Genomic DNA, 22,564 nt, shown 5'->3' with positions numbered 1-22,564 from the left:
CTGAATCCCCGGATTCCTGAACCTCCTGATTTTGAATCCCCTGCCGTCTGGTTGTTTCTGAGGTGTTTGTTAACAATGGTTTCTACAAGATCAAAAGCTGTGGCTGGTGTAAGTGATCAAGTTGGGCCCTCCAAAAAGGACGTGAGTGTACAGACCCACCCCTGCCCAGAATGTTTGAGTTTATTGGTGGCATCAGGGAGTGCTGTGGAGGAGAACCGCTTACGCTGCGAACAAGTGAATGACCTCCTTCTAATGGTGGCTGAGCTTAGGGAGGAAGTTGAAAGATTAAGGAGTATTAGTGAAAGTGAAAGGCAGATAGATTGGTGGAGTTCAGCCCTATCATCTTTAAGGGAGGTTACTAATCAAGAGACTGAGGACTTATATGCCTCCCATTCTCAGATGACAGAAGGGCATTTGGTGGATGAAGAGGAGTGGAAATGGGTCCCTGTGCGGGGTGGTAAAAATGAAAAGACCTGCCCCCCTCCATCATCCAGCCAAGTACCATTACAAAACAGGTATGAGATATTGGATCCAGAGATACAACTAGATGGTTTAGGAGAGAATTGTCTGCCTAGTGAACCTCCTAATTATGTTTCACCTGCAACACGAATTATTACCTCTAGTACCAAGAAGAAAAGAAGGGTAATTGTCGTAGGTGATTCCCTCCTGAAAGGAACTGAAGGCCCTGTATGTCGACCAGACCCATCCCACAGGGAAGTTTGTTGCCTCCCTGGGGCCCGGGTACAAAATATTACTGAGAGACTTCCTGGACTGATTCAGCCCTCTGATTATTATCCACTGCTGATACTTCAGGCTGGCAGTGATGAGATCGAGAAGAGGAGCATTAAGGCAATCAGGAAGGACTTTAAGGTACTGGGTCAGGTAATTGACAAGGCAGGAGCACAGGTAGTGATGTGCTCAGTCCCTCTGGTGGCGGAGGATAATGATGAAAGAAACAGAAGAATCCGTATCATTAACAAGTGGCTTAAGGGTTGGTGTCATCAACATAAGTTTGGATTTTATGATCATGGCGAAACTTTTACAGCATCTTCTTTGCTGGAATCAGATGGGGTACACCTCTCCGTTAAGGGCAAAAGGATTTTAGCTCATGAACTGGCAGACCTCATTGAGAGAGCTTTAAACTAAGCTTGAAGGGGGAAGGGGAACCAGCTGAGCTAACTGGAAACAGGCCCAAGAATTGCAAGCGTAAGATAGGGGTGAACTCAGTTGCCCAGATGAGGTGCATGTATACCAATGCACGCAGTTTGGGCAATAAACAAGAAGAGCTGGAGGCCATGGTACAACTGCAAAGCTATGATGTAGTTGCCATCACGGAAACGTGGTGGGATGACTCATATAACTGGAGTACTACATTGGCTGGATACAGACTCTTCAGGAGAGGTAGAAAAGGAAGAAGAGGAGGTGGCGTAGCTCTTTATGTTAAGCAAACCTTCGATGCCATTGAAATTGAAACAAAGGAAGAAGGTGTTGAATGTTTATGGATAAGAATCAAGGGGAAGGCCAATAACGCCGACATCATATTGGGAGTCTGTTATGGTCGACCCGATCAAGAAGAAGAAGTAGACGATTTATTCTATAAGCAGTTGTGCAATATTTCTAGATCATCAACCCTTGTTCTTGTTGGTGATTTTAATCTACCAGATATCTGCTGGGAACTTAATACAGCAGTAAAGAGGCACTCCAGAAAATTCTTAGAATCTATGGAGGATAACTTTTTGTTACAGCTGGTAGATGAACCCACCAGGGAAGGGACTACATTAGATCTGTTATTTACAAATAGGGATGGGCTGGTGGGAGATGTGATGGTTGGAGGTCGTTTGGGGCAGAGTGACCATGAATTAATAGAGTTTTCAATACTTGGCGATATTAGGAAGAGCACCAGTATAACTCGTACATTGGACTTCCGGAGGGCGGACTTTGGCCTGTTTAAGAGATTAATTCAGAGCGTCCCTTGGGAAGCTGCCCTTAAAAATAAAGGAGTTCAGGAAGGGTGGGCTTACTTCAAGGCAGAGATCTTGAGGGCGCAGGAACAAACCATTCCTGTATCCCGAAAGATCAGTCTACGGGGCAAACGTCCAGCCTGGCTGGGAAAGGAGATCTTGGAGGAACTTAGGAATAAAAAGAGGACATATCAGAGTTGGAAAAAGGGTCAGGTCTCCAAGGAAGTATTCAAGAGGGCTGCTAGAGTATGCAGGAAAAAAATTAGGGAGGCCAAAGCTCAGTTTGAACTCAGGATAGCGACTGCTGTTAAGGATAATAAAAAATGTTTTTATAAATATATTAATAGTAGGAAGAAAGGTAGGACCAGCCTTTGTTCCTTACTGGACAAAGGTGGGAAGTTAGTATTTGCAGACGAGGAGAAGGCAGAAGTGTTCAATGCCTATTTTGCCTCGGTTTTTAATGGGAAGATGACTTGCCCTCAAGACTCCCGTCCGTCTAGGCTGGTCGTTGGTTTTAGGGAACAGAATGGTCCCCACATTATCCAAGAGGAGGCTGTTATAGAACTATTGAAATCCTTGGATATTCATAAATCTATGGGACCAGACGGGATCCACCCTAGGGTAATGAGAGAGCTGGCAAATGAGATTGCAAAGCCACTCTCTATCATTTACCAACAGTCATGGATCACTGGCGAGGCTCCGGATGACTGGAAGCTGGCCAATGTGATACCCATTCACAAAAAAGGTGCAAAGGAAGATCCTGGCAATTACAGACCAGTCAGCCTGACCTCTATACCTGGCAAAATAATGGAACAGTTTATATTACGTGCCATCATGCAAAATTTGCAGGACGGCCAGGGTATCAGACCCAGCCAGCACGGATTTAGGAGGGGTAGATCATGTCTGACTAACCTGATCACCTTTTATGATCAGGTAACCCGGCTAGTGGACGCAGGGAAGGCTGTAGATGTTGTTTTTCTGGATTTCAGCAAGGCCTTCGACACTGTTTCCCATAGCATACTCCTAGACAAACTCGCTGGCCGTGGTCTGGATAGGAATACCCTTTGCTGGGTTCAGAACTGGCTGGATGGCCGGGCCCAGAGAGTGGTGGTGAATGGTGTCACATCCAGCTGGCGACCAGTCACTAGTGGTGTCCCTCAGGGGTCTGTGTTGGGGCCAGTTCTGTTCAATATTTTTATTAACGATATGGACGAGGGCTTAGAGTCTTTTATTAGTAAATTCGCTGATGACACTAAATTGGGAAAGAGTGTGGATCTGCTAGAGGGGTGTAGGGCTCTCCAGAGAGACTTGGAACAGTTAGACGCATGGGCAGAATCAAACGGGATGAACTTCAATAAGTCCAAGTGCCGAGTATTGCACTTTGGCCACAATAACCCCCTGCACCGATATAAGCTGGGGACAGAATGGCTGGATAGTGCCCAGGTGGAAAGGGACCTGGGGGGGCTGGTTGACAGTCGATTAAATATGAGCCAGCAGTGTGCCCAGGTAGCCAAGAGGGCCAATGCCATCCTGGCCAGTATCAGAAATGGAGTGGCCAGCAGGAGCAGAGAGGTCATTCTTCCACTGTACTCGGCACCGGTGAGGCCTCACTTGGAGTATTGTATCCAGTTCTGGGCCCCTCACTTTAGGAGGGACATCGAGTTACTTGAGCGTGTCCAGAGGAGGGCAACGAGACTAATAAGGGGCTTGGAACACAAGCCATACGAAGAGCGACTGAGGGAGCTGGGGTTGTTCAGCCTGGAGAAAAGGAGACTCAGGGGCGACCTCATCGCTCTCTACAACTTCCTGAAGGGTGGCTGTGGTGAGCTGGAGGTCGGCCTCTTTCTCCGGGCGACAACAGATAGAACAAGAGGACACAGTCTCAAGCTGCGTCAAGCGAGATGTAAGTTAGAATTAAGAAGGAAATATTTCACAGAAAGAGTGGTCAGATACTGGAATCATTTACCCAGTGAGGTGGTGGAGTCATCATCCCTTGAAGAATTCAAAAAAAGACTGGATGTGGCACTTGCTGCCATGATCTAGTTGAACAGTTAGAACATCGGCTGGACTTGATGATCTTATAGGTCTCTTCCAGTCTTGAACTTCTGTGATTCTGCGATTCTGTGAAAAATCCTAGACATCCACAAGCCATTTGGAAGAATCCCTTCCTTGACCATTACAGGCACACCTCTGTGGCTCATTGGTTGTAGCCGTGACTGGCAGCAAAAAGGGGAATGTCCAGTGCCACATCCAGCTTGGGCCGTTTAAGGTTGATCCATGAAAGGCCAGGACCGCGAGCAAAGCCCTGGGTGGGCTCACCTACAAATTGTGTGCAGACTTGGAGGTAGGTGCCACAGGCAAAGTCCATCAGTTTTGCCTGTCCGCTGGCCAGGTGGAGGAGGATGTTGTCAGCTTTGAGGTCTCTGTGCAGGACCTCGCAGCTGCTGCAGTGCCTCACAGCCTCCAGCACATGGCAGAACAGCCCCTGCAGCAGTCTGCCGACAGGAATGCCCACACACGAATGAAATCAAAGAGGTCCTGCGATCGCTCTGGGCGCTTCATCACCAACAAGAATTTCTGCAGAGCTCAAACCTATCAAGGAGCTGGACAACACCATGCAACCCAGTGGACACCTAGCCCAGCAGTTTGATCTGGGGAACGCAGGTGCTGTTGGGCTGTGGGAAGACCACGATGCTGTCAGTGGGGCTGATGCCGTGCCAGGGGTCTGGAAGCTCTCAGCCAAACTGGGATGCTCTGTGCCCTCTGCTAATCTCCCTTTGCTCTCCCTCGAGGCGTCCTGGCGGCTTCCAGCCTGCCGAGCCTCAGCACACCCCGGTTTCTGCTGCTGACCCCAAAGATGGGTGCAATCCCCTGACACACATTTGACGGCCACCTGCTAGCCAAGGGGAGCAGCGGGCTGAGCTTCCCGCCCGCTCTGCCGAGCCCCATCCTCCTTCCCCCTCACCCTCCTCTGCCCCCCACCAGACCCCCACTCACCGGGGCGCTGGGCTCCAGGCACGTCCCCTTGCAGACGCTGCTGAAGCCGCCAGGCCCCAGCAGAGAGTCCAGCCGGTTTCACCCCTGCAGGGCCTCCTGCGCCTTCCCTGGGGCCAAACGCGGCTGGCGGCGCTGGGCCCGGGTCCAGGAACGGCCCCCGACCGCCCCTCAAGTGTCCTAGGACAGGCAGCTCTGTCTGAATGGGGCACCAGCAGCTCGGGGTCGGTAGCTGCAATGCTGCCGTGGCCCAGGCCGGGGGAACCCGTAACGCAGGCGGCGGGAGCAGCCGTGCTCCGAGTGTCCTCCGCCCCCCCCCCCGAGACAAGCCACGGTCGAGGCGGGAGGCGTAACCGGAGCTGGCACAGGCGAGCCCAAGGGATGGCCATGCGGCCCGAGGCCCAGCTACCGATGCCCCCCCGCGCAGCAGCGGCACAGACAGTACGGCGAGGGCCGGCCGAAGGCGAGACCGCTGCGGGAGCCCCGGTCTAGTGGGGATGCAGTCCCGCCCGAGGCCGGGGCGGACCGGAGGCGTGGTTCGGCCCGGCAGGTGGACAGAGAGACCGGGAAAGAAGGGGGTCGATAAGGATTGTGCGCCGCAGCGGGAGAGGGACAGAAGGAGCTGGAGCAAGAGAGGCAGAGGGTCAGCAGAGCTGCTGCCGCTGCTGTCGCTGAAGTGCCGCGACCGCTTGTCCGTTCCCCGCTTGTCCGTTCCCCGTTCAGCCCCGCGCGCCCCGGGGCAGCGCTGGCCACTTCGCTCCGGGGCCGAACCGGGCTCGGCTGGAGTCACGGAGCAGCTCTCTCTGCCTCCCGCGCCGACGCCAAAATCGCCTTGTCGTTTAGCTTCTTCTTCACTACTTCACAGCATAATTGTTATTTCTGGCAACCCTGCAGCTTTCCCCCGGTGCTCGCATCCCCCGGGCCTCATCCCACCCACTCACGCCGCGCCGCCATCTCTTCCTCCCACGTAGAGCGCTGTCTGGACTTTCCCGTGGAGCCTAAGCCCTGAATGAGGAGCCTGCCAGTGCCAGGAAGAGCCGGCCGCCCGGAAATGCAAAGCAGCAGATGAGGAGGGAGAAATCCAGCCCCTGCGGGGCAGCACTGCTCCCCCGACCGCTCGGGGTGGGGAGAGGGGACCGCGCCCCCGGTGCTGTGTTCTCGTCGCCGGGGCTGTTCGTGTTTTCTTGTCCAGTTCCAGGTGAGAATCGGAGAGTGTGGATAGGATTAAAAGAAAATAATTAAACCCTATTCTTGCCGTGGTTTGGATGCCAGTCCAATACAGCAGCTCAACTCTCACCCATCTCCCTCCTCCCTTCCCAATACTTTCACACTGAAGCAAAGGTCTTCTCTGCAAAGAAACTCTGGCTGGTTTATTTCTCCTGCTCTTTAGTGACACAGACAGTAAACCAAACCAGGTTGCATCCCAAGTCTGTTTAAACATGTCAACTTTGCCATGTTCATCTAAGACAAAGAGTCTTGACCTCTGCACAACGTCACACAAAAAACCTTTGTTGCTGCTGTGTATTGTCACTGCTGAGGGTAAAATCCTATCAGAGCCTATTCCCTGTTTCTAGAACTCACACTCGACCAAAGCTCACACTGTACTCAAAGGTCTTACATTTGCATGTGTCTTGTGTTCCCAGCATTGCTTCAAAGGAAAACAAAGGAAGGCAAATTGTGTGTAGCTAATGATTGAGAGTGTAAAACTTGCTGAGTCATGGATCTTAGCGGTAAGATGGATTTGGAATTTATGCCATGTAGAACTCGTGCAACATGGAAAAGGGGAGCATATCAGTAAAGGAACTCCTACATGTGGACATCTTGGATTCTTTCCATTTTCATTGCACTTTGGGAAAGCTGTTTCAGCTTTCCAAGAATCTTTTCCACACTCATGTTTGCTCGTTTCAAGCTCTTCTCTTTATTGGAGAGCTAGGTTGAGCTTCTGTCACAAGATGCACCACCAATTGCAGCTTCTCTTGGCTTTCAACACTCTTGTGTGCAACAGGACTCTTGCAGCAGGACAATTGGTTTGAGAACTTGACAACTTGTCCAATGATTTCCTTATGGACTCGAGAGTTATGCCATTGGCTAGGTTTTCATTTAGACTATTGTGCCCTAAGAAAGCAGGAGGTGGTACCAGGAATTGTTAGGGAATACCACCCTGGATGAACTCAGAAAGGAGCTCCAGAGCCTTCAGCCAGAAAGGCAGAGTTGAGCACTAATCATTCAAACAACTCAATCTACATCTTGAAAGTGATCTGGAATATGAAGATGGTCTGACAGAGGTAGTTTGTTTCTGTGTTCAGTTTAGATAATTATACAACTTCTGCATTTAGATAAATGCAGGGAATGACTTGCTTATCTTTATCTGTAAGAAAGGTTACTTTTTGTAAGAATTTCTAATACATTCCCTGTGCTTTTGATCTTCTTAACAAGGCCCTTTGCATCACAGATTTGTCAAGAAGTGAGAACCCTGAGCTTCTGCAACTACAGGGAAGAAAACTTGCTCCTCTGCAGTGAAACTCAGAGGGAAAGAAGAGCAGGGTGCCTGAGCACTCACTGCATGTGAGAGTTCAGACCCCATTTCCCACGTGTCAGTGGCTGGGCTGAAGCGCTAGGTCATGGCAGAACTCCAGGCCTCAGCATCTTCAGCCACAAAGAGCAAGTGCTGCCTGCTCAGAAACTTGCCGCTCTGCACTCCAAAGCTTTGCACTGAAGCAACCAAAGCTGCCACTGATTGCTGCAGGATGCTCAGGCCTGGACTGACAACACAGTTGGAGGTTTTTTGTCCTTTGCCTCCCCTTTACCCTCTGGTGGAAGAGAGCAAGCCAGAGCAGGTTCTGCTGCTGCGGCTGCTACTGTGGTGCTCTGCAGACAGAGAGCAGCATGAGGGACAGGCAGTAAGCTGTCATAGAGAACCTTATTTCTCCTGAGCTCTATCACCAACTCTCCTGAGGAGAAATAGCAAATTTTGAAAGAAATTGAAATCTGTGTCTTTAAAACAATCGTCAGACAGGCTCAGGAGACACATTAGACAGTTCTAGGTCTGCTTCTGAACGAGACATTTCACCCTGGCTGCAAAAAGCAAGAAATCTTCTCTGGGAACATCACAACTTTTATCTCATTAAAGCCTCTGAAATGCAAAAATTTGAAACCCGACCATGATCCCTTTATTCCTACTGATGTGGACACTGAAGATTTACAGAGCCTTTGGAAGGGGAGGGATAGCACGACTGTGTCACGGGCTGTTTCTCCTTCCAAAGCTGGGCGGTGCTTTTGAGCCAGTAATGACAACCGGTGGGAGAACAAAGGGGACTTTTCCTGCTCCAGCACTTATGGATGCATTAGGGCCACCTTCAGGGCAGAGTTCCACCTTCCAAAAATAAAGCAGAGGGACACAGTTGGAAAATGCCTCCCTTGAGGTCTTCTCTGTTGGAAAGGAGGGACCCAAGTGCCAGGAGGAGCAGCAGGGCCCGGTCCCTCTCTGTGCCTGCAGTGAGGGGGTGCTGACGCTGGGCGGCGCCATGGGAAGGGAGCGCCCCTGCGCGGGGCGGGCGGGGGGTGGGGCAGCCGCCAGGGGTTGCCCGGGGCGGGGCGGGGCCCCTCTGTGAGGGGGGAGAGCCTCGGGCAGCTACGCCAGGGCAAAGCACAGCACCAAGGCAAAGCACAGTGCCAGGGCAAAGCACAGCGCCAGGGCAAAGCACAGTGCCAGGGCAAAGCACAGTGCCAGGGCAATGCACAGCGCCAGGGCAAAGCACAGCCCCGGGGCAAAGCACAGGCCAAGGCAAAGCACAGTGCCAGGGCAAAGCACAGCGCCAGGGCAATGCACAGCGCCAGGGCAATGCACAGCGCCAGGGCAATGCACAGCACCAGGGCAATGCACAGCTCTGGGGCAATGCACAGCACCAAGGCAAAGCACAACGCCAGGGCAATGCAGAGCAGCAGGGCAAAGCACAGCTCCAGAGCAAAGCACAGCTCCGGGGCAAAGCACAGCTCCAGAGCAAAGCACAGCGCCAGGGCAAAGCACAGCGCCAGGGAAATGCACAGCGGCAGGGCAAAGCACAATGCCAGGGCAAAGCACAGCGGCAGGGAAATGCACAGCGCCGCGACAATGCACAGCTTCAGCGCAGGCTGACCAGCAAGGGAATGCTCCCGTGGAGTTCAGGATTTAGGCCTTTTGATTGCCAGTCCTACGCTGGCTGTGCTGGCCCAGCACAAAGCCTCCTGAAGCACCGCTGCCTCCTCTCCAGACTTCCTGCAAGGCCTTTGCTGACTGGGTCCAATCAGCCAGGCTGGAGGCCAGCTCAGCTGATGTTGCAAAGAGCTGCTGTCCAAAACAAAAATCTACAAAAGCCAAACCAGAAAGGCAGTATTAGTTCCCAGGCCCAGTTCCTCACAGGCGGAGGCCAGATTCCTCTGGTTCCCAGAAAGATGCAGGAATAGGACATGAGGGCACTTTGTGCCTCTTACCTTCATGTCCAGCACCTTGCCATTGCAGGCCAACTTAGCTCAAAATCACAGTCGCCCCTTTCAGCTTGTGGGGATTTTCCCTGTGGGAGCAGCCTGGGAATGCTGCTTGCTGTCACAGGGCTTTGTTCCTTGCAGGAAGCTCCAGAGACTCACTTAGGTCCCTCCTATCTAAAACATGGCCTGGGTTAGCTGCCAAGAGGATGAGCAGTGTAAATCGTTCCTCAGCACATGCCAATCTCTGTAAGAAATGTTGATTGCGGTGGGATTTAGGTGTTGTTCTCAAGAGCACTGCAGTTCAGGCTTTCAGCAGCAAGACAAGAGCAGGCAGCTTGGCAGGCCTCCAGCATCCCCAGCACTCACCTGCCTTGCAAATTCCTCTGCTTCCTGTAGCCATGGGCTGAGCCCCTGTTCCTGACCTGCGGCCTTCTCCTGTTCCCCATGGCACTGGCACCTGTTTGCTCCTTCCTGTGGCATATTGTGGGGAAGTCTAGAATGCAATGACAGCGGAGCATTGCACCAAACCTGAACTTTGGATCGTTTGCCCCATTTGGTGGTTGCAGCCATCCCCAGCAGACATGGAGTTTGCAGTTCTGTGAGCTGTGCCATCCAGGAAGGAAAAACTAAGTTGGCCCAGGAAAAGCACATCAATCTACTAAGCTCCTGCAGGCCAGAAAGGAGAGTGCAGCAAAGGACTGAAAAATGGAGTGCTATGCAGTATGCACTGTGGGCAGGATAGAGACTTAAAAGCCACTTCCATGGAGGAATCTGACCTTGCCCATTTCCCACAAGCTGAAGGGAGTGGGGTTCTGCAAAGGCACCAGGAGTGCCTTCAGTGTTGGACAGAGAACTTTTTCAGGAGCAGAGCTGCCTTGGGAGCTGGACAGAAGGAGCAAATGCGCCCATGTGTGCACTCACAGAGTGAGGGCTGCTCCAAGGGCACTCCCTGCCATGCCGAGGACACGGGCACTGCCCCGTGCAGAGGAGGTGTCCCTGTCATATTGACAACACCAACGCTGTTCCAGTGCCATGCAAACACCTATGGGTAGTTTGTTCCTCAGGTTATTTTCCCCACTAAGGTGTTGTTCTTCCTTGAGCAAGCCCTAGAGTTTTCTGGTAGATGTTAGCCATGCAGTAAATGGGCAGGAAGGACAGGCATTCCAATTTAGGGAACTCTCAGGGGTATTACCAAGGCGTGATTTTATCCACTGAGTTGAAGCAAGGATTGCTTGTTTTAGTCAGAAGCATTGGTGGCCAAAGTGCTGAGTGTGTGTGCTTGGTGCCTGCTTTGTGTTACTTTGGGATCCTTTGAGCTACGGGTTATGGACTGAAGGAGAGGATTGTGCTGCTTTGGGACAGAGGAGAACTTTCCAGGCTCTCTTTTGTGTTAGCTGTAGAGAAGGTTTGGTTGCTATGCATGAATTCACAGAGCAACCCAGAGCTGCTGCTATTGTGATGTCAGTGCAGAGCTGCCACGTCACAGCGTGGTCATCAGGAGGTTGCCCTGGTGCACGCAAGGCCTCAGCGTCCAGAACAGCTCTTGGCGTTCTCGTTGCAGGAGGATCCTGTACAGAGGAGTTCTCTGGCAACAGTCTGTGCCCTGAAAAGGGAGTCTTTTTCTTTTCCTGCCGTTGTACGAGTCGGCAGACTCGTCTAGGCATCCTTTTGTTTCCCCTGCAGTTGTAGGGTCTGCAGACACCTACAGGTGTCCTTTTCTTTTCCTTTTCTTGTTGTACGGTCTGCAGACTTGTGCAGGTGTCTTTTGTTTGTCACTTTGTGTTTGTACAGTCCGCAGAGTGCCGCGGGTCTCCTATTTTCCTCTTTTCCTTGCACAGTCTGGGGACTTGTGCAAGTGGGTTTTTCTTCCATTTTTGTTTTACGGCCCAACGACTGAAGCAGCCCTGCTGAAACGATGGAGCGAGTCCGTAGAGCAGTCAGCAGGGCTTTTTCAGCGATATCAGCCCGCAAAATTGTTAACGGTCTGAGACGTAAGTAGAAGTTTTTTCCTTGGGGGCAGAACAATGAAAGAAAAGTGCCATGCAGATGCCATAACTTTGGTAAAGCTCCTGGCAACAGTTTCAGCCAAAAAGGGGGTGTCCCTTGTCCAGCAGGGTGTGGACAACTTCCAAAATGCAGACTGGAAGAGTTGTGCAGGCGTCCTTCTGAAAACTGAGCCGTTTTTAAAAGGAACTTAAGGAAGGCATCCTTTTTCTGCATTCCCTCCTTAAAGGATGTGCCTGTCTAACTGGCCCCCCTCTGTGCGCTACAAGAGGGATTGGCTTTGCACTGAAGGGCAAACTGCTGAGCAGATAGTGTGGGCTCCTGAACCCCAGAGCTGGGCCTGTGCTGTGTCCAAACAAAGCTGCAAGTGCCAAGAGGGGTTCAGTGGAAGCTTTTGTGGGGAATTGTTTACAGCAACCTCGTGGCACATGCTGCATGCAATTTACAAAAAGAAAAGGAAGTGCAGGAAGGAGAAGAGAAGGAAGCTGCTTTAGTTGTAGGGGGGACAATGATCTCCAATGCAGGCAGTGACTGCTAAGGAGCAATTTGCATCTTCCCGGCCCCAAGTTTCTAGTTCCTTAGTGGCAAAGCCGAGCAAAAGGTAGACGCAGCCTAGGATAGTGGCCTGCAGTCCTGCTTGCTGGGCTACAGAACTGCTGCTCCCGGTAGGGAGGTTGTGAAAGGAAAATGCTCTCTGCTTGGCTGGCCTGGTTCTGTGGGATTCCTCAGCACCAGCAGTCTTGTAACAGCACCTGGTTTGTTCTCTCTTGCCGCGGCAGGTCGCCTCAGAGGTGGAAGGAGTCAAGTCTACGGTTCGGTGAGTGGGACGGGCACCCTTGACATTCCTGGTGCCTGAGGATTATGCAGCAAGCTGCCGGCTTGGCCTGCTGTAGTTGAGTGCCAGGCTGGCAGGCCAAAGGAAAGTCCACACCAGTGCACGTCTGCATGAGCACCACCAAAACAATTCCCTCAGTTTATTCCTTTTCCGTTGAAGAGGCTTTAACTAATGTAACTAATGAAACTAGGTTTTGCAGACAGAAAGCTACATGCTGATTGTAGCCTGGCTAAAATATCTCCTTCAGAAGCACATGGAGTCCTGTTGAAACATTAGTCTCATCAGCCCACTTGAAATGAGTATTAGTGACTGAGGATCCCATTTGTAGTGAAATTCATGGCTTCTCACTAGGACCACTGGTGATAGAGCTCAGGAGAAATAAGGTTCTCTATGACAGCTTACTGCCTGTCCCTCATGCTGCTCTCTGTCTGCAGAGCACCACAGTAGCAGCCACAGCAGCAGAACCTGCTCTGGCTCGCTCTCTTCCACCAGAGGGTAAAGGGGAGGCAAAGGACAACAAACCTCCAACTGTGTTGTCAGTCCAGGCCTGAGCATCCTGCAGCAATCAGTGGCAGCTTTGGTTGCTTCAGTGCAAAGCTTTGGTGCAGTGCAGAGCGGCAAGTTTCTGAGCAGGCAGCACTTGCTCTTTGTGGCTGAAGATGCTGAGGCCTGGAGTTCTGCCATGACCTAGCGCTTCAGCCCAGCCACTGACACGTAGGAAATGGGGTCTGAACTCTCACATGCAGGCATCATTTTCCTGCCATTCTGACAGGGACTGTGAACTTGCCTTGGTGTCAAACTAGCTGTAGCGTGATGTCCTTTTGTACTGCTGGTGAGAAAGTGAGCCCCTTGTGCACAGTGTCTGTGCAGGCTCCCTGCTGCCAGCAGAGAGAGCGGTGCCAAGGCGCAGTTCACAGCCTTGTGAGGAACACGGGAGCCACCGTTGCTGCAGGGACTTGCCCATCTCCAAGCACTGTCTAAGGAGCTACAGTCTCTGCTTTGACTACACCCTTAACTTTGACATGACCCAAGTTTGCTGAGAATGCTGAGCAGCTCTGCATGGCAGAGACAAGGTCTGTGTCTGAAGGGCTGGAATGCAGTTCCTATTGGCTGCTCCCTAATGCTTGAAATCCTGAGGGGAAGCCTTTTGACCAGAGCTGAGCAGGGAACTGGTCCCTGCTTCCATTCTGAGACATTCAAAGCAACACAGGCTTAGTTGGTTACCCACATCAACAGCCGCACACAACAGCTTTTGCCTTCAGGTGAGCTGTGTGGCTGCTTGTTGCTTCTTGCAGCTCTCAGGAGCCAACTTTCCTGCTCCTTATTGCTTGTTTTCCTTTTTCTTTGTCCATTCCTTGCAGGCCCCGCTAGGAGAGCTTCTTGCCTCTCAGAACTCCTCGGCCCAGGCGGGAAAGGCAGAGAGGGAGCAGAGCACAGATAGAGTGTGCAGTGCCCAGGAGTTCAGGTGTGTGTTAAGCTTTCTCGCTTTCTCTGAGCAGGGTTGGGCATTGCTGGGCTTCAGGAGGTTGAGAGTCAGAGAAGAAATTTGGCTTTCTCATGGTTTGACTTGCTCAGCATAGACAGGGGAAGGCAATCTGTGGGCAGGTCTGGCTGCCTCCTGGGACTCACTTCTCCAACCTTGACAAAAAGTATGCTGAACTGGACCAGAGGAAAAGCAAGGGAGGTTCAGGCTGGGTTTACGGAAAGGAAACCTTTGAACTGCAGAGGCAGCAGAACAAGTGCCTCAAAGAGCTTGTGCAGATTCCACCCTTGGAAATTTGGAAACTCCAGCTGGATAGGGCCTTGAGCGGCCAGTCCAGATGCCATAGCTGACTCCAAGTGCTTGGAGCTGAAGATGGTCCTAGAGGCTCCCTGGGGTTCCTGCCAGGCTAAACCATCTTGGGATCCTTTGATTATTGGATTGGAAATTTGTACCCACGTTCTCGCCAGGCTATAGCTTGCGGGCTCTTTCCTTGTTGGGCTAGTGAAAGCAAGAGTAATTGTAGGAGTGCTCATCTGGACTTACCAGGCCTCTCTTAGCCAAAGAGGAACTTTTGCAAGTCCGGTATCCACTGTATCAGAGAGGAGCACTAGCAGGCAGGAAGCTGCTAAGCTGAGAGTACCTGAGCTTTCTGGAAATGTTTTGTGGCTTCTGAAAGCTAATTTGACTTCCTCCCTGGTGATTCTTTCACCTGCAGAAATGACAAAGAGAGATGGTGGTCTAGAGAGGGAATGCCAGCACTCTCTTGAGGTGGAAGTAGAGGGCTGTTGGAAGCCCCTGAGACCGCCCTGTGAGGGACATGGTGTGTAGTGCTGGTCTTGCAAGGAGACTGTGTTTCAATTAAAGGCTTGCTTGTCTGTCCCCTTGTTGTAGAGGGAAGGAGCTGGCTGCATTTGAGAGCAGGCGCCACTCCTCACGAGAGAGGGTGTTGCAAGTGGCAGCAGAGACAGCCGAGGAACCACAGCTTCCGAGGAACCTGCTGAAGGAAGAGGTTCCTCTGGCGGTGCCAAAGGTACGCTCACCTTATTCCTAGGCAGCACTTATGGGACAGGGAGCTGCCCCTGGCAAGAGCGCCCCAAAGGCTGCTTCTGGCAGCAAGCCAAGACTGAGACCGTGCTGTTGTTGTTCCCCTTGAAAAATGGTGCCCCCTCCACTTCCAGGTTTGCCGCCGGCAGCGGCCACCCCACAGGGGTCTGGAGAAGCTGCTCCAGGAGTTCTCTCGCCAAGGGCACACACTGCCCCGGCTGTGCAGAGAGAAGGCGGCGCAGGCACAAGAGAACGCTGCCCTGGAAGCCCGACTGGCAGCCACGGAGCGGGACCTACGAGGCCTTTCAGAGCAGCTGGCAGAGGCCAGGTAAGGGCAGGGAGGAGCACCTGGGTGCGACATTATTGAGGGTCTGGAATGACAAAGGGGGTGAGCATTAAGTCAGGATTTACTGCCTCCTGTTTGCACTGCAGATGTGTCTCTGTCTGAGAAGTGAAGAGACAAGAGAAAAAAGAAAAGGATACTGTGACCTGAGTGTTACTTTTCTGACAGCTCCAGCTGTCAAAGCTCTTCTGGGCGCCCGCCTGGGAGCCCCTTGCACATTCCTGGGCCAAGTGCAAAGCAAGCCATCTAGGCACTGACAGGAGTACTAGGGAAACTGTGCGGATGTTTGCTGATCTCAGGAATTTCCCGCAGGCTTTGGTTTCTCCTTCAGTGCATCTTAACTTCAATCTTTCCTTGCCAAGTAGTTTGACATGGCATTTCCAGAATTCAAGGCTCTTACATGTGAAGGTTATCAGTAGGCTGCTGATGCTTCAGGTGAAAGCTGCAGGGTTGAGCTGAAAATCTTGAGACCCTTCTGACATAACTCTTGTCAGTTATGGTGCAGGAACCTCAAGTTGCTTACAAGGAGCAGCAGAAGAAGGGAAAGGTCTTGTGGCTTCTCGACAATGTCCAGGGATTCTTGCTGAGCACTTGTCCACCCACCTCTGTTACCTGTCAAGGTCCTTAGGCAGCTCCCTTCTTAAAGAGTGTCAAGACATTCGGGCATTGCTGGCTCAGTTTACCAAAAATCAAGGGAGCAAGCATTCTTGTTCATGAAAATCCAGTAATTTAAATGGCAGGATACCTGACAGCCCTCCTCCAAGACATTGCTAATTCAGAGAAAACCTTCTTCTGGTTTCTTACTCATACTTGTAGAAGGTGGAGCTTCCATCTATCATTCCTTTAGTCCCTTTGAGTCACTTTGAGAGCATCTGGTAAACAAAGTATCTCTACGTGCACTAGGAATAGCAGTAAACATTGAGGAGGCAGCGTTCAGGAGAACACTGGCTTCTGTCCCCCTGCAGAGTGACTTGGAAGGGCTGATGAGCTCAGGGCTCTGAGCACAGGCTGGGCTTTTGCTTGTTGGCAGAGACTTGGTGGGCGCAGCCACCCATGAGGAATGTGTCCGGCAACAGCAATTTGAGCACTGGCTGCTGAGATCAAACTCAGCTGGCCTTTCTGTGCTGGGCTAGGTCATGAGGAAAAGCTGGCCAACCACCTGGAGGTTGGCTGCTTTGCTATTTTAAGTAGCAGAAACAATCTTGCTGTAGCTGAGTTTCCATGCACGGCCTTTTCCATGCTCAGGATATGTAACTGAAGGCATGTCCAGCTGGAGCAACTGCCCCTGTGTGCCAGGAACAATTTCTCTTCATCTTCACACCTTGTAGGTCAGAGAAGGAGAGCCTGCAAAGCAGCCTGCTGCAGGCTCAGCAGCACGTATCGGAGCTGGAGATCACCAGGAGCCGTCTGGAAGCCCAAGTGCGCACAGCCACACGGGCCCAGGAGGTGATACTCGGTGAGAGCCTGGTGTGCTTTGTTTCTGGTGATGGCCCAGCCTAGTGCAGTTGCTCCAAAGGCAGCTCTGTCCACAGGGCTCCTGAGGAGGAAAGGAACTGAGCACAGGTCCCTCCTTGCCTGAAACTGAAAGGGCTTCAGGTCAGTAGAGTCTCTGCTAGTGCAGTCTCTGACTGTTGCCGTTTGTCATGTTTGCAGAGGATGTGAAGGGCCTCCGTCAGGAGCTGCAAGCTGTAAGATCTCTCAGCAAGCAGCAGTGTGAAGAAATGGCTCAAGAGCTCCTCTGGGCAGAAGAGCAGTGCTGCAAGGCTCTCAGACACTGGCAATCTGCTCAGGAAGAGGAAAAAAGGAAGCTCCAGCAAGAAATGGTAAGCGACAATACGTCCCGGAAGTTTTCAGGCAAGCTTGGTGGGCTGGCTTAGCAGAAGAGCAGCCTGGGTGACATGGCTGCAAGCATCTGCTGTAGGCTACACATTGCTGGGCCAGGCAGCAGAGGGCTTCAAGGGCTCCGACTAGAAAGCCTGTGAAGACCAAGACGATGGTGCCAGGATAGTACCTGCAGCCACGGTTTCAGGCTGGGTATAAGCCAAGTTCCCCAGAGAGCTGGATGGTCACCACCCAAAGCATGGCAGCGAAGGATCTTGCCCACAGCCTCGTGCCATGCAGCAGACGGCTGCTGACCTTGCTGCACTCTGCTGCCCCAGCAACTGGGTTCTTTGCATTCTGTCCTTCCACGGTGGACAGAGAGTCTCCCCTTTGGGCTCGAAGCATACGCAACAGGCCCCGTGTTGCTGGTATTCCAGCTGGTGGCCTGTCCTGTGACTAGGGCATCGGGGTGCTGGCTTCCTCCTCATCCTGCAGTCCACCTGCAGGTTTTCCTTGATCAAAGGGCTGTGGCACTTTGAGAACACAGCCTGTGAGAGCAGGCAGAAATCCTGAGCAGACAGGGGCTAGGAAACAGGCAGCCTTCAGAGTGGGGAAGGAAGGCGGAATCTCCTTTCCTTCCACCTGCTGACCCTCCTGTAAAGTTCCTGGTTAGAAGTGCTGGAGGGCACAAAGCCACTACTGGGGACTCTTCAGGGAGGGGGCTTGTGGGAGGGATGAAGCTGTCATTTTTTCTTTGGGGAGCACGGCTGGGACTTCATCTGGAAGTGTCTCTTCCTCTCATCAGAAGCAATGTCTGGAACGGCAGCACTTGGAGGCGCAGGCGATGCTGGAGGAACGGGAAAGCTTCCTGGCAGAGGTACAGAGGGAGCAGGAGAAAAGGCTGCTTGAGATGAAGCAGGATGTTGCCATCAGGCAACCCGAATAAGAAAAGATAGGAACCAGAGCCAGTCAAGAGGCAGCACAGAGTGTGAAAAGAGAGTTTGTGTGTTGCTTTGGTCTCCCCTGGGCTCCTTATGGGCACTGCTTGTCTGGACACTGTCTGTCTGAGCGGGACTGCCTCTTAGCCGGCCCGTGGTAAACATGAGGAGGAGAACAAAGTGTTTTTGGAAAGCGTGTGCACCTCAATCTTGCTTGCCACACGAGTGGTGTGTGGGACGTTAAAAGGCGTCTTCTCTTTGTTCCTGTGCAGCTCCAGGGTCAGAATGCTGCTCTCTTAGTCAAGGTGCACCAGCTGCAATGGGAGCTAGAGCAAAGGCGGCAGCAGCTGCAGCAGCTGAGGCAGCAGCTGAATGAGGAGTGTCTGAATGGGCAGGTGAGCCTGACCAGGCAGGCTGCAAGGGAAGGGCAGTGATGGAGGCATGAGCTGGACATCTCAGGAAAGGGGAGGCAAGGACTACTGCAGGCACTGGGAGCACAGAGCCGGGCAGGCTCCAGCGCTGTGCACCAGGAAGAAGAGTTGAGATGAAAGAGTGAGAGCTGGGTGGAGAAGCCTGCAGTACAGGCTGGCAGAACAAAGGCAGGTGAGTGAAAGAGCAGTAGGCACTGCAGTCATGCAACAAGTGGTCTCTGCTCTTCTCACCTTTCCCCTGCAGAGCAGCAGGTGGATGGGGGCGAGGCCCCTGACGGCCATGCTCTGTGGTCTGCATTGCAGCTCGCCAGCACGACACTTACTGGGCCACTGAAGCTCAGCTTTGCTGCCCTGGGCATCAAAGCTAGTGCTTTGGCTGGTGGGCCAGCAATCCTGTGAATGTATTTCTGCTGGCTTCTTAGTGCCCACTTTGTTTATTGAGGAGTTTGCTCAGGTGAACGTGGTGACCCATGCACATTCTGAACAAGTTGTCCCTTTCCATGGTGCAGGTCTCAGAACAGGGTGAAATTTTAAGGTGTTCTTTCCCTTTCACCATCTCTACTATGGCTGGCTGTGACAAGCTGTAGTCTCTGCTTGTTTGGCTTTGACTTGTGCAGCCAAACACCAGTGTTGTTCCTGATGGCATGCCTGTGGAATGTGCTGTCAGGGGCATCTCTGCCAGCCACACTTCTGACACAAACAAATTTCTTGTCCCAGATGAACGAGGGCTCTGCCCTTGAAGGCGCCGCTGCAGCAGCAGCCTCCGAAGAAGACTCCCCTCCGCAGCCTGAGAACTCGAGCAGGAGCAGCTCACCCCGCTCCTTCCAGGAGAGCGAGAAGCAGTGCCTGAGGCTGCTGAGTAGGTCCTGGGGATTCCTTGTGCAATCCAGCAGTGTATTATGGGGTGTGTGCCTCAGCATGAGCTGTAGCACCTCTTCCTCCTGACTCTGGTGTCGGGGAGACATTCTGGACTCCCTACAGGAGCCATTGTTGTGCTTGGAGGCAGCCAGGGAGCATTTTGGGGCACTCCTTTTGCCTTTGAGGGCAGCTGGGTGTGGGTGGCCTTTGCCTGAGGTTCCATGCGCACTAAAGGCAAAAGCAGGGATTGTTTCCGGAGCAGCAGAAGGCTGCAACCTAGCCAACGACTGAGTCAGCTTGTGTGTGCTGGTCTGGCCACATTGATCATAATAGTTGGCTTCCTAGATTGCCTTTAGACTGCATTTGGAGACAAAACACTTCAGAGAAAAAATTTGGCTGTGGGGCTGGTTTCATACGGGTGGTGTTTTCATGACTTCCACTATTCCTTCTACAGTTTGCTTGGATAAAAATTCTTCATTTTTGTTAGTGTGACCTCCTTGGAAGGAGCATCAGGTGATAGCAAAACAACAGAGGAAGGGGTCTTTTCAGCACACCCCAAATGTTAAGAAATTGTATTCTTAGAACAATCCCTGGGAATCAGAGAGCAAGAGGTGTTTTCAAAGTGCAGCCAACAAAGAAAAACACAATTTGATTTTCCAATCCCCCTTGGATAGTTCAGTTGTATGCCTAGGGAGACGCATCAAGAGACACTTCTGTGTGGCAGGGCCAGATAAAACTGCCCTGCAGGCAATTCTCGGGATGAAGCCTGCATCCCCTCTGCTGCATGTTCCTCCAGTACAAGGCACTTTGTCAGGGCTAAAGCCCAGCCGGTGAATACTCTTAGGATACTAAGGATTGGCCTCAATCCCTGCACTCTTGGAAAGCACAGCAAGGCCTTGGTGACTCTGCAGTACAACTCAGTTGCTCCTTGCAACTGGTCATAGCTGCCGGTGCAGTGCTGTCAGAGAATAAGAAGCTGGCAGGTACAGGACAGAGCCCAGTTTACTCAGTGTCGGCCATCAGCTGTAGGGACAAGAGGTGAATGGATCGACTCCTCCTTGGCTCTGAACTCAATGACACCCATGTTCTGTCTCGAGTGGGGTCAACAGCTTGTAGCAGTGCTGAGTCTGGCTCTGGCTTCTTCACAGTGCCTGTCAGAGGCCATTTGTGGGCTCTGCCCAGGTTTTTGTCATACCTGCCCTGCCACTGATGGCTGCTGTGGCTGCAGGGGCTGGAGCCTTCCTTAGCTGTGAGGTTTCAGCAGCCACCGCGTTGCTGCAGCTTGGCCTGGACTCGTCAGAGGATCAGCATCTCGTTTGTGCAGGTGTCTGAGCCACGGCAGCGCCTGAGGAGCGGCGCTGTCCTTGTTACCCGTCTGGGCTGTGCCCTTTGGGAAGATGGGGCACGTGGCTGGTGTCCAAGGGGCCGAGGGCAGTGCTAGTGACTGCTGCAGCCCAGGCTGAAGACATGGACTTGTTGTTCTTCACTAAATGGGGAATGGGCAAAATCATCTTCAGAACTTAGCCTGCTCATAAAAGAAGAGGGTCCTAATTCTTACAGCCATTGTTCTTGGATGTAGCACACAGCATGAGCTGCTGTTCTCTGAAAATGTCAAGGCATTCTTCAGGCAAACTGCTGAGAGGTAGAGGAAATCCCCTCCTCTCCTGGATTTCACTTTGCAATATTCCTTCAGCTCTGCAAAAAGCAGCTGTTGATAAAACTTCATCCCAGATCGCAGGGTGCATTGAAATCTTGGAATTATGAAACCTTTTGTTGAACCTCACAAGAGAGTGTTATCTCCCACAACAAGGAAGGGTCCTGATTTTTCAGCCCTCCTTCCCCTTTGTGGACCACAACCACTTGCCACGGTGCCAGTTCTCTTCTGGTCTCTGTCTGCTCTGACGCTTTCTCCGTGGGCTTAGTCTCCTCTTCAAAGGAGTGTGCAGAATCAGACTCTGTGCAGGCCACGTGTGTTACAGAGCTGCCTGTCTTCTTACTGCGGCTGCTCTTGTTGTTGTTCTTGTTGACACTGTTGCTAGCCAAGCGACCAGAAATTGCTCCGCGCCGCAGAAAGTGGAGCTGAGATTCTGATCCACTGGAAGTCAGGATCTCTGTTTTGAAGTTTGCTTCTTGCATTTTCTTTCTTTCAGGGAGTGTGGTGAGCGTGGCAGATCCAGAAGAGAAATACACTGGATGGAAAATTATTGGCAGAGGGTGAGTTCAGCCATGCTTACTCCTCCAGACGTAGGTGGCTGCTGGAATATCCAGAGGGAAGTCAGGCAAGCTGCAAGCATCTTCAGACCCTGGCTTTAGATTGTCCCTGTCTCAGTACTGGTCACAAGGCATCAGCAAAGATAACTGCATGCTGGCAACCAATGTCTTGCCTGCCTCAAGGAGGCACTTGCCTGTCCCTCAAGTGTGTGGCACGAGATTCCTTATTTTCCCAGCAGACACGGTTTTGCATGATTCCAAATAATATGGCCCCACAACTGAAGGAAGAAAAAACTGAGAGAGCAGCTTCCCACCTGACAGCCGTCAGACAGCAGCTCTCAGCAGAATTTCTTTCCAATATTTTGCTGAACACAACTTTCAGTGCTCAGGACAATAAGACAGGCTGTGTGGTGCTGCCTGAGTTTGGCAGACAGAATCAAAAGAGAGCTCTGAGTCCAAGAGGACTCTGTGTGTTTCATTGCTTGGAAAGGCACACCACACACACAAGCACAAAAAGGAAGAGGCAAAGCAAACCCTCACATCCATAGTCTGGTGTGTACATTTGAGATTTGTAGCAGCTCTTTTTTCTTCCTGTTGGACCCAGCTTTGCTCTTGGACAAGCTGCATGGCAGAGGGTTGCTGGGCTGCTGTGGTATTGTCTGAAGGGTAGACAAAGGCTGGTGTTTGAGGGACACTCCAGGCAGCAGAGAGCTCCTGCCTGGGCTGCCTTTTGCTTCTCAGCACTGAACAGCTTCTCTGTTCTTGCTGCTGTTCTGTTCCTAGGGGTTTTGGAACCGTTTATAAGGCCTTGGACGCTGCCACAGGACAAGCGGTAAGTGCCAACAGCCCTTGCAGATTTTGCAGCTCTTGAGCGCTTTCCCTTGGGATGTGATCTGTGGCCAGAGCGTTGTGTTACCTGTCTTTGCTGCAAAGGCTGCCTAGAGGCAGGCTGAAAAATGCATTTTGGACAGACTTTGTCTCGCATTCTGAATCAGTGTGAGGATGGCAGTGGTGTCTTTCCAAGAAGGCCATGCTATCTTGGACTGCCTGGATAAGTGTGCAGAGATTAGCTGATGGTAGCAGCCGTCATTCTGGCCCAATTCCTCTTATGCCGCGGTTCAGACACAGATAGGATTTGCCATTGTTTCCCAGCACGAGGTACCCTTTGAAAAGATCT

Source organism: Ammospiza caudacuta, chromosome Z (assembly GCF_027887145.1).
Source record: "Ammospiza caudacuta isolate bAmmCau1 chromosome Z, bAmmCau1.pri, whole genome shotgun sequence".
Taxonomy (NCBI): Eukaryota; Metazoa; Chordata; class Aves; order Passeriformes; family Passerellidae; genus Ammospiza; species Ammospiza caudacuta.
This window is presented reverse-complemented; position numbering follows the sequence as displayed.